At 38.4% G+C, this 11,474-nt stretch overlaps 1 pseudogene; it reads right to left on the bottom strand.

Moving 5' to 3' along the window:
• Window positions 1-3,687: 3,687 nt before the first annotated feature.
• Window positions 3,688-11,474, bottom strand: part of LOC138153333 (uncharacterized) — a 101,394-nt pseudogene continuing 93,607 nt past the window's right edge.

Below are 11,474 nucleotides of genomic sequence, written 5' to 3'. Positions count from 1 at the left end.
GTCATGGAAGGAACTTGCTTATGTAAAGGAAGTTAAATAGAAAGATTAACTAGAATCATTTAGTGGATCAAGTATGTCTAGTTTTGCTTATTGATTTTTATAGCAATAATTCTCTAAGAAGTCCTACTCTGATACCATCTCAGTGACTTGGAGATGATCTTGACTTCTCTCAGGCTATGCCATAGGATATGACAGGTTGAACTATGTCAGAGGAAGCCTTCAAGTTCAGTTCCAGAATGGAATGGACCAGCCTACCTCCTGAGGGCCAGCCTAGCTAAGCTCAGAGATAGCCACCACTTGGTAAGGAAGTCTTTGGTTATGACACAATAAAGGAAAGGGAATTACAAAACAGCCACCAGGCTTATGAGGCTGCCTTCTGCTTGGGCAGCAACAACTGAAGAGAAGTAGGAAATGGCATAGAGGGTATAAAGAATCACACACTTTATAGACCATGTATAATCATTAATTCATCTGTTGGTACCCAAATGTGAGATACTTGTTTAATGACCAATGAATGTCAATATAATTGAATGAACCAAATTGTATTGATCTTGGTATTCTCCCTATAGAAGAAATTAGAAAATAGAAAGAAGGTATAGTTAAATGGAAGAATGACTCTGGATTTCTCCTTGGTGGAGCAAACAAAGAAGTTGGTGGAGTGGGTTTCCTTTAGTTTCCAAAGACAACAAAACTGCTATGGAACATTTGGTCATTTTCTATGCCGGAACTCATGAAAATCATTTGCAAAGAGATCATAATGAATATAATTGCATCTTATAAACCAACATCTATTGCAGATGATGAAGTGATTTTTAAAGATTCCATCTTTTATAGACCCTCCAAATTAAATTAATATAAATTTTGATTTTCAATGACATCTATGCAAAGATGGGTATAGGCAAGGAAGGAAAAAAAATATTGGAAAATATGGATCAGAGGTAAAGAATTCGAGAGGCTAAGTGTTTATAAACTACACAGAAGCTTTACACCTATACATTATTACATATTATATTATACAAACAATACATATACATATTATACAAACAAAAGGCATTGGACATGGTGAGAATTGAGTGGCATCTACTAGTTAGATACACACTGAGGATTAATTCTTAAAATATCTGGAGAGGTTTGGGTGGGGGGGAACCTTATTATTACCCAAAGAAGTCTACTGTATATGTCTACTTCCCCTTCTATATAAATATTTATGAGATAATTTACATTTAAATCTCTTTGAGAAGTAGATTAGGGGGAATCAAGCATCCTTTCACAGATGTAGGGAAACCATAATCTCACTGTTTTTATTGTTTACAAAGAAGCATTTGATTCAGTAAGCATAATACCACTTTAAATTTTCTCCTCCAATAAAGTGTTTACCATGCATATGTTAAGATGAAACAAGATTCTTAGTTTTACCTTAGGCTGCTACATTTCTCCATTAATCTTTCAAGACTTCTTGAAAGATATAATAAAGATAACCTTGTTCAATGGACCTTTGATCTTTGATATCAGGAAGGCATAAGTAGAAAAAAATATATGTTCACCAAGAATAATTTGCCACACCTTTAGAGAGACAGCAGAGTCCAAGCTGAAGAGAGATTTCACATAGATGGTGGAATTCTCCAGGTGTTTCTTTTTGCAGACAACTTTGTGCTCATTTAGTCCAGGAGACTGAAGAATCTCTTCAATGAGATGCAATACCACCCAAAAGAGTTTAGCCTAACTATCTATCCAAAGAAAATAAAGCAGATATTTTTCTGACAATGACATGCAATTAGATCCAAACTTTTAGAAATTGTAAATACATATATGTATCTTGTACAATCACTGAAAATGGGCAATGAATTGGACCCAGAATTGAGTAAGAAGAGAAGAACAGGCTGACTTGCTTTTGGGAAATAACAAAGTTCTTTGAATGATCCCAAACTTCTTGAAACAATGGCCTATCTTTTTAATACCAATCTATTCCTCATGTCATTATATGGCTGTGAGTCATGGAGCACTATCATCTGTGAAGAATTAAAAAAGTATGGAACCAAATAGGGATGCATGATGGAAAGTAAAGGTGAATGGAGGGAGAAAGAGAAGGAAATTTTTGCATTGGAGCATATAACAAACAGACCTGATGGGAAGAGAAAATGGATGAGGAGTTTAGGAAATAGATCACAAACTTGGTTCAGAAGTAGGACCTGGTAAGAATGAAAGACTTCAATTATCTAGATATTTTCTATATTTTTCTGTCAAAAAAAAGCAGCTAATAACTTCCTTTTTTTTCAGACCCAACAATGGTGCATATTTTATTTTTATTTTGCTAAAGTTGATAAGCAAAGTCCTGCAGTATTTTTGGTGTATCCCCTTGGCAAATTTACTTGAGAATGTGGAAAAAACTTGAACAGGATGGATTACAGTCTATGTTGTTGGTAGGAGTAGGAGCATTACATTATAGATAGATTTGAGTATTGAATAAAGTAACAAAAATGCAAGCTTTTCATTCAGTGTAGTGTTGTTGTTCAGTCATTTTTCAGTCATGTCCAATTTTTCATGACTCATTTGGGGTTTTCTTCATGAAGATACAGACATAGTTTGCCATTTTCTATTCCAGCTCATTTGCACATGAGGAAACTAAGGAAAACAAGGCTAAGTGACTTGCCCAGGGTCACACAGCTAGTAAGTGTTTGAGGCCAGATCTGAACTCAGGAAGAGGAATCTTCCTGTCTCCAGGTCTGATACTCTATCCACTACCCCACCTAGCTGCTCCTCAGTATGATGTGGTGGGGGAAAACACTGGATGAGGAGTCTAGAGACCTATATTCTCATCCTGGCTTTGCCCGTAGTTGGCTATATGACTACAGGCAAGTTGGAGACAAGAGGCCAGTCTCTAAGGCCATAGTTTTCTCACACTTAAAGTGGAGTGGTCTGTCTCTAAAGTAAGGTTCCTACCTGCTCACAAATCCCAAAATTCCATAAGATGTTCTGGAAAGATCTCAGGTTTTTGAGTCAAAAATCCCATAGGGAGGTATCAGCTCTGCCTCTTATGAGCTCTGTGCTAGATCCTTGGGATGGAACACAGAAAGCCAGAGGATTTGGAATCAGAGAACCTGGACTCAAAATCTAGCTCTGCCACTTAGGATTCATGTGGCCTCGAGCCAATCACTTTCCTTCTCCAACCTCAAACTTCAGTTTCTTCATCTGTAAAATGAGGGGATCAGATGAAATCTTAAAGGTTGTATCTCTGAGTTCTCAGATCCTGGTCACATCCTCTAAACTGTTCTGAGCCTCATTTTTCTTACATATGAAGTGGAGATAATTCTTACACTAACTACAGGGTTCTTGGGAAGGTGCTTTATAGTTTAAAAAAAAAAGATTTTTTAAATATTTATTTTACACAGTTGAACTAGGGGGCCCCCAAGTCAAAGGATGGAAAAATTATTAGTGATTCTGGAGCTGGGTTCTTTCCACCGGCTTCTGACAAATGAGTAGGAGATTAAGTTCAGACAGGAAGAGAGTGAAGTAAGCATTCTGCTCCTTCAGGCTTTTTACATACACTGAGAAAACTGATTCTCGCGATTTTTCCCTCCTCTGAGGAAAATCAATATTATCCCTCTGCTAAAAACTTCAGAAGATGTGTGGGTTAAAGAGCCTTAGACACCTTCTGGTTGTTTGTATTTCCAGAAGGCCATCTCACCATCAACGCTGCAAAAGGCCAGTAGCCCTGGCTCCTTGGGGTTCCAAGCTACACAATTCACATCCTGGAAGTGGGCCTGGCTTGTTGCCTGGTAAGTACTGGTGCCAAATTTGGACAGTTCAGTCATCACTGCAAGATGCCAGGCACTGGCCAGTGGGGTGAAAGGACAAGCTCCACACTGTGGACTTGTGGCATCTCCAGGGTGGCATAGCATACCAGTCATTCTCTTCCTCCCAATACAGCTTTACTGTGTCATCATAACTGGCTGATGCCAAAAGCTCTTGGTCAGAGTGCCATATCACATATTTAACATCCAGTGTATGTGAATTTGAAACACTGACACATTCGTATTCATCCTCTTCATCAACTTCCCAGACCTAGACACTTTTGTCCCAGCTGTAGATAGCCAAAAGGCTACCAGATGGGGCCCAAGCTGACTTGACTTTATTTTCATGTCCTTCAAGGATAGTTACACACTGTAAGGGTTATGGGATTTAAAGATCTTCCATGCCCCATTGGACTTGCTGATGTAGCAGGAAGGGGCGGAGCAAGAGGAAGCAGAAGCCAAACTAGAGTTCCTGTGGTATCTAGCAGTGGCGGAGACAGCGGCAGCAGTAGCAGAGGCAGCGGCGGTGGCAGCGCGAAGCCCTTTTTGAGTCAGCCAGAATTTCTGCTAAGGACTCCTGCTGAGGACTGCCAGAGGCCAGAGCTGCTGGGAGCACGCTTCCTGGACGCTGGGTGGTTGCTGTGAGTGAGGAGAGGAGGACCTTTGCCTGAGGTACCCTGTTCTGTTTTAAAGGCTTGAGAATGTGGGTGCTTTCTACTTTATCTACCTGTGCCAATTTCATAACTACTCTGATGGCTTTCACTTTCTGGTTTTGGGACTCAGTCTTTTGGTATTTTAATAAATTTTCTAGCTTATTCCCCCATATGGCAAGCCTGATGTATTTTGTGATGGATAATTATATCAGCATATCTGTAATTTCCATAGGCATTGTGAATATGGCATTGCTGATACACACACTCAAAATCATCCTGGTTCTTCTTCCAGGTACAGGTGGTGGAATCAAAGCTTGCAGATGCCAGGTAGTTACCACAAGGGGACCAGGCCACCTTCCTCACAGTGTGCTGGTGACCCCTCGGCCAGAACAGACTTACACACCCAGCCATCACCCTCTTTGCCTCAGATGCAAATGCTGCAGTCTCCAGCGGAGAGGCCAGCAGAGTCCCTGCAGGGTTCCAGGCCAGGAACCAGCAGAGGGAGTCTGGATGGGCTGGCACATGGGACACAAGCACCAGGGAGTCCTTCACGACTGCTCAAGTTGTGCTGGACTCAGCCTTCCCACCCACTCCCCATCACTTCCCCCTGCCTCTGGTGTCCAAGTTGAAGTCTGATCAGAACTCTAGCAGTAACTTAGCTCCAGACTCCCAGTTCTTTATAGTTCTTAATGCATTGTGTGTTGGGGAGTTAGTTGAAACTGTCAAATGTCTATATAAGCACAAAAGTTCTTAATCCCTTTGTGAGGTCAACATGAACACACCCTGCTAATATAGACTGTGAGAAATGAAAGCAGCTGCACAACTGTCCTTACTGGAATGACTTTATATTGAATTCTTACCTATCTGATGTCCATTAGTACATCAAAAAAAAACATTTTTACAAATAAGCAGAGAGCAGAAATAGCATAGTTTATCTCCTTACCATGGGACAGAAATGGCCTTTTTACACATACAACTTCTAATAAAAATAGCAGTGATTCCTGAAATGTGCCTTTTCAGTAAATACAAGAAAATCTACCAATACATTTATAAATGCTTAGAGAAACTAGCTGCAAGTCACACATTAGCTCAGAAATATGTATCATGTATCCATTTTAAGTCATTTTTTCCCCCTGGGCAGAGGAGAACCATGGGATCAAGATACATAAGACAGTAAACCCATGAAACCCAGTGTCTTCTTCACCTACCATTCTCAAATAAGATTACATACTGAGGAAATTTAGAAGACCACTAAGGGACTATCTATACTAGCATTCATATGGAAGGTGCAAACAGGCATTTATTAAGCACCTACTAGGTGTCGGGCTCTGTGCTAAGCATTTCACAAATACTAGCTTATTTCATCCTCACAACAACTCTGGGAGGCAGGTGCTATAATTATCTCCATTTTACACTAGAGGAAACTGCATGATTACACTGAAGCAAACAGAGGTTAAGTGACTTGTCCAAGATCACACAGCTAGTAAATGTGTGAGACTGACTCCAGGCCCAGCACTCTACCCTTGCCTGCTTCTGGTACAAAATCTTTATCAGGTAAATGTCATCACTTTTGTCTTTCATTCTGACACAATATTGGTAAGTGAGAAGGACCTATAAAGGGAAGACTAGATGAAGGGAAAGCTGGATACTAACACCTCTGTATGTCTAGAAGGGCATCAAAAAGTTTGTTGCTGTTTTCCCTATGATGTTAATCAATCAATCATTAAGGCTAACAACAGTGTGGGCCTGGAGTGTTCCCTGATATGACCACTCCCACAACATCACACACACACAAATATAGATACATAAACACACATACACAGAGCCTGTCTATCTATCTATCATCTGTTTATATGTGTGTCTGTGTATATATACACATACATACCCATATGTGTTTGTATGTATATTTCATATATGTATACACACAGAGACATATATGCATATATATGTATATATCCCTCTTAGGATGTTAGGATGTCCACATACTCTCTGGGTTGGCTTACTCTCCAGCCATCTTCTTGGCAAGTATAAGTCCCCAGAGATATAATATCAACACATGATTTCACTCAAATTCTCTTGCTGGTCCAAAGCCAGTCTCTGTTGAAGGGAACTAAACTTGTCTTCACCATTCTAGCACCTGAGCCCCATTTAATGTGTTTTCTTTTTTTTCTTTTTTCCTTTTTACTGTCATTCATGCTTTGGTAACATTTTAAGTTCTGAAATGTCTCCACTCCTCCCCCCACCACCACCACATACACACATATATACATATATGTGTATGCACATATATGTAAAAGCATTCTATGTATACTTCTACTTATTAGTTCTTTCTCTGGAGGTGGATAGCACCCTGTGGATATAACACATAGATCCTTTGTAGTTGATTTGAATATTTGTAATACTCAAAATAGTTTAGTCATTCACAAGTTACTCTTTGAACAATATTGCTGTTACTGTATCCAATGTTCTCTTGGTTCTGCTCATTTCACTCTTCACTATTTCGTGTAAGACCTTCCATATTTTTTTCAAATCAACCTGTTCATAATTTCCTATAGCACAGTATTATTCCAATAATCATATAACACAACTCATTCAGTCATTCTGCAGTTGATGGGCATCCCCTCAATTTCCAGTTTTTTGCCACCACAAAGAGAGCTGCTATAAATATCTTAGAACATATAGGCTCTTTTTCTCTTTTCCTGATCATCTTGGGAAACAGACCTAATAGTGTTATTTCTGGGTCAAAGACTATACACAGTCTTATGCCCTCTTTGGGAATAATTCCAGATTATAAATTAACAATATATTAGTGTCCTAAGTTTTCCATATCCCCTCTAACATCAAAAGTCACTTGCAACATAATGCAATTACACAGTGTGTGATATTTTCACAACCAGATACTCATGATAATAAGGATTTTAGATCTTAATAATAAACATACTTAAGAAAGTGTAAAAGATCATGACAACATAGATTCTAATATATTAAAGTCAATGAAGAAATAATCAAATCCATCACATAAGCCTAGATCACACTTTCCCATACTCTGGATTTGATGTCCTTAGTCGATTCAGAAATATGTGCACCACACAAAACTGATCCTTTGTGCACCTCTTGACCACTGGTCCTCACCACCCTTCAGCTGGACAAATCCTCTTCTAGAATCTAGAATTCACAAACTCTTCTAATTTTTCATCACCCTTAAAAGGGCATTCAGATGGTATTACTTTTTAATGTGAATAGCAGTTTTCTTAAAACCAGGGAACTGAAAAACTTATCCAATTGGTTATCTCTGGACTGTATGAATTAGCCCAGGCAGTTATTCATTCACCTAAATGCTACATTTTCCAATCAGAATGGAGCTTAGAACTCAGGTTGGCTCATTAAGATAAAACAGATCTAGCCAATTGACTGGTGTAGCCAAGCACCCTGTTTTTCCTTCTCAAGCCAGAAGAGGCACCAGAGAGCAACAAGACTTCATGAAAAGCTTCACTTCACTCCCCATCCAGGTGGCACCCAGTCTAGGTATCCCTGAAGCCCTTGGCCAAGGACGTCAGCTTCGTCTCCCTCTGATCAGGAATCACTCAGCAGAAGCTTCCTGTTAGCTGCTTCTAACTGCAGCTGCAGCTTTTCAGCCCTCTTGTATTAGTTCTCCTCAGGTCTTTTACATCTGGTTCTTTCCTCAGTTTACTATATCTAATGCCTATATAATTCAGTAGCTTAAATGAGAACCTCCTGACTCTCTGTGACTCACTTTTCACTTAAAATGTCACAATCCTCCATATTATTACTCTTATTGAATTAATAGTGTCCAAATGTTTATATGATATTCATTTTTTTTACTTCTACCCTTTTTAGTCATAAAATTGCAAATATGCAGATGAGATGTGGTACCAAAATCCTTTGCACCTTTGAAGGCTTCAGTGTGGTTTAATATCTCTTTGATGTCTTTGAAAGTGTGTTTCTTTACACTCATATTTCTCCAGTTTTCAATAAAAGAGCTTTCTCTGCCTCTTATAGCATTAAATTGTTTCCATACAAATAAACCATCATTCTACCTTGTTTACAATAGGATTTATCTTTATGTTTATACAACAGTTCACTTCTGTCCCAAACTACTCAAATACTGTGGTACATTTCTGTGGAGGGGAGAAGGGGTTCTCCATGTCTATCAGAAATTTGAGTTTTTGTTGGTTTTGTTTTTTCTTTTCTTTCTTTTTTTTTATCAATTTTTTTTCTCCCTCCCACCTTGCTAGCCACCACTGAAAAACTTGTAGCTAATATTCAAACAAAAATTCCCACCTTGGCCATGTCTGAAAATATATATCTCAATATGCAACATGAGTCCATAACCTCTTTGTCAGCAGATAAATAGCAGGTTTTTGTATAGGGCCTCCGGAATTGGGGTGGGTCATGGCATTGATCGATTCTTAAGTCTCTCAAAGATCTCTATTAATAATGTTGAAGCTATTGAATAAATTATTCTGGTACTGTTCACTTCCCTTTGTAGTAATTCATATAGGTCTTCCCAGGTTTCTCTGAAATTATCCCCTCCATCTTTTCTTTCTTTTGTTTATTTTTTTTTTTTGGTCTTTTTGGATGGGGGAAAGGAGGGCAATTGGGGTTAAGTAACTTGCCCAAGGTCACACAGCTAGTAAGTGTTAAAGTGTCTGAGGCCAGATTTGAACTCAGGTCCTCCTGACTCCAGGGTCCGTACTCTATTCACTGCACCACCTAGCTGCCCTTCTTTCACCATTTCTTGTGGCATTATGGGTAGTTCTCTATCATGCATATACCATAATTTGTCTAGCCAATACCTAACTGATGGTCATTCACCACCCACACTCCACCCCCCACTTAGTTTCTAGTTCTTTGAAACTACAAAAATTGTTGCTATAAATATTTTGTACAAACAAATGGGTCTTTTTCTTCTTTCATTGATCTTTTTGGAGAAGGACTGCTATACCAGCGGTGTCATTGCTGGATCAAAGGGTATCTATAATTTAGGGGCATAGTTCTAAATTACTTTCCAGAATTCCTGAAACAGTTGTTACCTCTGTCTATGGTATATAATGTACCTGTTTTCCAAAGCCCTCTAACATTTGTCATTTTTATTTATTTCTTTTTGTTTGTCAATTTAAAGAGTATGATGTGAAGTTTGGTATTAGCATTTTAATTAAAACGTGATTACAATTCTACTCTTTTATGTATCAAAATTTCTATAACAGCAATAATACTTTATATTTTAATTAAAACTTTGTTACATTTCTACTTTTATGTATCAAAATGTTCATCTATAACAGTGGTAATTTCTTATATCATTTGACAGTTGATATGAATCTTTCATTTACACAAAAATACCTTGCCAGACTTTTTCAACATTAACTGTACTATGAGCTGGGTATACAAATACAAACAATAATATAATCCCTGCTTTCAAGGATATTTTATTATAATGGGATGCTTCCCCTGGTTAAAAAGAAGTAGGTGTAGGGGTGGTTAGGTAGTACAGTGAGTAAGAGCGCCAGCCCTGGAATCAGGAGGACCCAGGATCAGTTCTGGCCTCAGATACTTAACACCCACACAAAATAACTGGCCGTGTAACCTTGGGCAAGTTACTTAACCCCAACTGCTTTAAAAAAAAAGAAGTAGGTGCCTCCTAGGAGAACCCTTGAACTTCAAAAGGATGCCATTGGTAGCCATGGGCCATGGGGCTAATGGGTTGGAAAATTGAAAGAGTATTGGCTCTAGAGTCAGATGACCTGAATTCGAATTTTGCTTCTAAAACTTACTACCTACCCCTTGCTATCTTGGATAAATCATTTAACCTCTATGGGTCTTTCTTTTCTCATCTGCAAAATGAACAGTTTGGATTAAATGCATTTGAGTTATCTTCCAGTTCAAGATGAATGATCCTGTGAAAAAATTTCAGTCCACTCTCATCTCTAACCAGAGAGTTAGAGCTCCCTGAAGAATACCAGACATGTAACAGACTATATGGGTGGTATAATGTTGCCATTATTTGGTGTGGAGTGTGGGGAGGATTATCTTTTTTTCTTCTTCAAGGTAGTCAGCATAAGTTTAGGACAGATGGGCAAGAAAAAAATAGTTTGACAACTTTGACTGAATCTGGCATTTTACATATATTTTTCACTCAACTCTTATTTCCAAATAATTATGTAAAAAAAAAAATCTCGGGTGGGGGGAGGGGGAAGGGAGAGAAAATCTGAAACTCAAGGAGTTGTAGAACTGAATCTTGTAAACTAAAAGTAAACAAACAAATTAATAAAGACCAAAAATTTTTTTAATCTCAAAAAATAAAAATTCTCCAAAAGAATTTTATATAATAGCAGTTAACAATTATATAGCTCTTACTATGTGCCATGTACTGTACCAAACACTTTATAATTATCATCACATTTGATTCTCACAACAACCCTGGAAGGTAGGTGCTCTTATTATCCGTATCTTTCAGCTGAGGAAACTGATGCAGTGGTTAAGTGACTTGCTCAATGTCGTGAAGCTAATACGTGTCTGAGGTCAGATTTGAACCCAAGTCTTCCTAACTACAGTTCTATTCCACTGCCCCATTTCCCCTTAAATAGAATTAGAAATTCTATTTGTAGTCTAATCTGATTACTTTCAGAAATTACAAGAAATCAAAGTTCACCAAAAGAACTACAATAGGAAGAATCCATAGGAGGAAATTTTGAAACATTGGACATAATCCTGGCTCTCCATTCAGAGGACCTAGGTTCCAATTTCTAGTGATTACTATCTGTGTGAATTTGGGCAAATCATTGAACATCTCTGGGCCTCAGTTTCTGTAATGTTAATGGGATATAAGATCTTCCCCTTTTCACATGGAGCCCATTAAGGAAAGCTTGCTTAGGGGAGGCTTGCTTGTAGGAAGGCTTTCACACTTTTTGCTAATTCTAATTAGGCCCTGACTCATGAGGGTTGTGATGCCTTCTGGCTCTGAAAAGTGTGTATATACTCTGGGTTGGTATTTTGCTTTGGGGGCTTGCTT

This window comes from Petaurus breviceps, unplaced genomic scaffold (genome assembly GCF_028583685.1).
Source record: "Petaurus breviceps papuanus isolate PSGF00001 unplaced genomic scaffold, PetGlider_PUasm1.0 151, whole genome shotgun sequence".
Taxonomy (NCBI): domain Eukaryota; kingdom Metazoa; phylum Chordata; class Mammalia; order Diprotodontia; family Petauridae; genus Petaurus; species Petaurus breviceps.
The sequence above is the reverse complement of the archived record's forward strand: the minus strand, read 5'-3'. Positions and strand labels throughout refer to the sequence as shown.